The sequence below is a fragment of the Myotis davidii genome, unplaced genomic scaffold, assembly GCF_000327345.1.
Source record: "Myotis davidii unplaced genomic scaffold, ASM32734v1 scaffold591, whole genome shotgun sequence".
NCBI classification, from domain to species: domain Eukaryota; kingdom Metazoa; phylum Chordata; class Mammalia; order Chiroptera; family Vespertilionidae; genus Myotis; species Myotis davidii.
Genome location: NW_006284340.1, coordinates 2672072 through 2676604, shown reverse-complemented (window position 1 = coordinate 2676604; position 4533 = coordinate 2672072).

The window sequence follows — 4533 nt, the reverse complement described above, 5'->3', positions numbered from 1 at the left end:
GGCTGTGACTCCTGAAGGTCCATTCCCAAGGACAGATGGGACAGCTGTTTGCAGCTGGCAAGACCTGTTCCCTCAACACACACTTGTCCTTCTATTGCCTCTGAGTTGGATGATGTGGGACTGGGGCCTGGAGGAGCTTGGGAATGGTCAAGGGCCAGGGACTGCAGAGACCACTGCCACCGTCTTAGGGCTTGACAAGCCCTGCAGAATCATTTGCACAAAGGAGACTTGGCACTTCAGCTCAGCTTGGCAGCTCTGGTTCCCTGGTGACCTTATCTTAGTTCTTAAAACTGGCATCTGCTTAGGTTTGTAAACACATCGGGGGCAATGTGGCCACAAAATCAAGTCTCAAGAGCCCTCACCAAGTCTCCCTCAGCTCATGTGCCAATGTGAATACAGGTCACAGTCCCATGTGTCCATTTGCAGACATGATCTGGGATGGAAATCTGAGGAGTCATGAGATTTTTCTTGGGTTCACCTCCCCTCCCCAAAACCTGCTTGGTACAGAGGGACCTAAGTGGGAAGTCCCCTGGTACTCTTCAGGGATGTCCACAGTGCTCAGGCCACAAGACCTGAAGGGGTCAAGAGGGGGCCAACACATGCATCACTCAGGGGAGGCAGCAAAAGTTCAGGACACAAACAATTCTTGAGCAGGGCTCTGACCTTTATGCTGAGGATGAAGATGAAGACTTAAATGCTGCCTCTAAAAACCAATGAGCTGCATGGAGAAGAAAGACATATGCAGGTTGCAACCAGTGAGAAGTTGGGAAACTTTAAATGGCCAAGTGGCCAAGTCATTGAAGAGTTGTGTAGAGGAAAAGGGCAGTCCAAGGTGGATATCCAAACCAACCTGCTCAAGCAAGTTTTCTTTCCCTGGGAATTCAGAATTGGAATTTGGTGAGACTCAGCTGGCCCCCAGAACTGAGGCCTCATAATTAGGAGCTGGAAAGGCATCTGCCACCATTAGGCAACGAAGCAGAGAAAGCTGATTTGTACAAAAATAAAACCAGTTTGCAGAGACACAAGAATAAAATGGGGAAGCTGGGAGAAGTAGTGACCCATGCGGTTCCAGAGAGGGGGCTGTAGTTCTGGTGCTAGCCCAGCCTTCACTGTGCGAGAGCCCCAGACTCTTGGACTGCAGGGTCTGGTTCTGTTTAAGCAGAGTGGCTTTCTGTTACCACCAAACAAGCCTGAACTAAGGAATCTCAGAGATTGTCTGATCCAGTCTCCTCAACTTACAATGAGATTCTGAGGCCCTGAGAGGTGCAGTGAGGTGCCGTCAGCCACACAATCAATTTGAAGCAAATCCAGGACACAAAGCCAGATGCTCTTTGCCTCCTTTGCTCTGTGGCACGTCCGGGGGGCAGGAATGAGGTGGGAGCACAGACCTGGGGTCAGGTGGGTCAGAATACAAGTCAATGGTGTGGCTGCAGGTAAGTCAGTTCACTTCTCTGAGACTTAGTGTTTTCATCTGGAACATGAGGATAGGAACATCTAGTTCACAGCGGGTTGTGAGGTTAAATGAGAGCATATGCAGAGGAATTAAGGTGTGTTTTTAATGCCATGACAACAATGATGACGAGGACTGCCTTTTCCTAGATTAACAGGCCTTCGATTCTCAAGGTCAGTTTCCTGACACCTTTACTAACTCCAGTCATAGCATAGCCAGGTGTGCAATGAAATGAATGTTGCTCTACTTTAAGACATAAGCAAATGACCTATAGCTGTTGTTTTGAGAGGAGGAGGATGTGCATATTAAGAAATCAAACAGTAGGAAAATACACAAGTGGTAGGGGGATTGGGACTGGCTAGAGGACAGAATGGGTCCCTTGTGACACAGCATCTCACTCCTGTGACCTGTGTCCCATTCCCATAATTGGCTCTCCCCAGCTCACCCACGGATGACAGGTGCTGTACCCCAGGCCCTGACCCAAGCAGTCACCAGAGAAACATGAGGGTGAGTCATTTGGCAGCAATCAGGAAGCCAGAGGCCAGGCTGTGTCATCCATTCCATCAGTGCCATGGGCTCGTCATGTGCCCACACACAGCCTCTCTGGGTCACAGTCTGCTGCCAGCCCTGGAAGGTGGGTGAGAATGGGCTCAGGCATCTACTACCCATGATGGGACCACAGACCAATCTCACTCAGACTCAACAGGTCTGATTACACCCATTTCCATGGCAACAAGCTACCCATTCACCTTCCTAAGGGGGTCCATGCTGCCTGGCTCCAGAGGCCCCTATTGCTTTTCTGTTTGAGCCTTCAGTGTTTCTAAGGTGATTCACCCTCCTACATGTGTGATCAAGGTGACCATTGGAACTTCTTTTTATATTAAAATGCAACCCAACCAAGTTCAATCTCCAGAACTGAGATAAAACAGCGAGTGTGAAAGCCCCTGTTGGAGAAGACACAGTTGGAGAAGTGCCCTCAGCAGGTGATGGAGTCAGAACATCTGGCTTTAGGTCCTGGATTTCCTTCAAATTGATTGTGTGGCTGAGGGCACCTCACTGCACCTCTTGGGGCCTCAGAATCTCATTGTAAGTTGAGGAGACTGGATCAGAGACTGTCCATTTGAGACTTTAATATTGAGCTTTTAAAAATGACAAAGAAGGGTTTTGGGTTTTTTGTGGGTGATGAATTTATGGGGAGATGAACAGCTCTGCGTGAGACATACCAGATGCCTGAAAAAAGGAAAAATTATAGATGGCTGCCAGGTTTTCACTACAAGGGTACGCGTTGTCATTTAATAATAAATACTTAAAAATCAGGAACAACGTAAGTGGACACCAATTGGCTAAATAAATTATGGCATACCCAGAAAATGGAATGCTCAACTGTTAATAATATCTTGTTGAAATACATTTAATGGCCCTAACCAGTTTTGCTCAGTGGATAGAGCATTGGCCTGCAGACTGAAGAGTCCCAGATTTGATTTTCCAGTCAAGGGAACAGACCTGAGTTGCAGACTTGATCCCCAGCCCTGGTTGGGGCATGTGCAGGAGGCAACCAATCGATGTGCCTCTCTCACATCAATGTTTCCCTCTTTCTACCCCTCCCTTCCATGCTCTCTAAAAAAGAATGGAAATATATCCTCAAGTGAGGATTAACAAAAAAATAAAAAAGAAAGAATATATTTAATGCCATCAAGAGATGTTGATTATATAATGTTAAATGAAAAAAAATTATGACACAGTATTCGAATATCCCACTTTTGGTGAAAGTGTGTGTGTGTGGCCTAGCTGGTGTTGCTCAGTGGTTGAACATTGTACCATGAACTAGAAGGTCACGGTTCGATTCCTGGTTAGGGTACATGCCCAGATTGTGGTCTCGATCCCCAGTAGGGGGCATGCAGGAGGCAGCCAATCAATGATTCTCTCTCATCATTGATGTTTCTATCTCTCCCTCTTCCTTGCTCTCTAAAATCAATAAAAACATGTTCTTGTTTTTAAAGTGTGTGGTGTGCCAAGAGAGGCATGCATGAACTGAAAAGAGAGAAATACACAAGAATAGCAGCAGTGGCTTTCTCTGTATAGTAGGATGATGATTTTTCTGTCATTCTTTGTACTTATCTAACATTTCTAATGTTTCTACAGTGAACAGGTATTATTTGTATAATAAAAAACAATTAGGTTTTTTTTTTAAAGGAAGAGATAGATAGCCCAGAAAAGACCCTTTGGGATGGAGAAATATTCAGTTGAGATCTCCTAAAATATTTTGTGATGGAAAGCACCTTAGAGCTTTGTTTCCTGGGAATGAGCAGTGAAGTCATGCTCTGTCCAAGTGTTCATCCAGAGGAAGGGGCGAGTTAACCCACTAAAAGGACAATAGGAAATGCAACTAAAATGGTTTTATGTTTATATCCACAACTGATTCAATCTATGTCTTCCCATCACTTCCACCAGCATCTCTGCTACCCTGTCTCCCTCTTCCAGGTTATTACAATGGCCTTGGAGTGTAGTAGAGTCCCTTACAGTCTGCTCTCAACAAGCCAAAGTTGTCCTATTAAAATGTTAGGTCATGTTGCTCTTATGCAGAACTTTCCAGTCTTTTCCCATTTCTCTCAGAGCAAAATCCAAAGTCAGTGGACTGCAAGGCCCTATAGCAGTGATGGCGAACCTATGACACGCATGTCAGAGGTGACACGCAAACTCATTGTTTTGGTTGATTTTTGTTAAATGGCATTTAGATATATAAAATAAATATCAAAAATATAAGTCTTTGTTTTACTATGGTTGCAAATATCAAAAAATTTCTATATGTGACACGGCACCAGAGTTAAGTTAGAGTTTTTCAAAATGCTGACACGCCGAGCTCAAAAGGTTCGCCATCACTGCCCTATAGGAACTGCCTTGCCACTATTATCCCCTCCCCACCACACACACATATTGTTTCTCCCCTCACTTTCTGAGCTGCAACCATACTGGTTTCCTGCTCTTCTTCACACATACCATGTACACTGTTGCCCCAGGGCCTTTGCACTTACAGTGTTATCTCCCATTTCCTCCACCTCAAAATTACCTCCTCTGACTCTTTC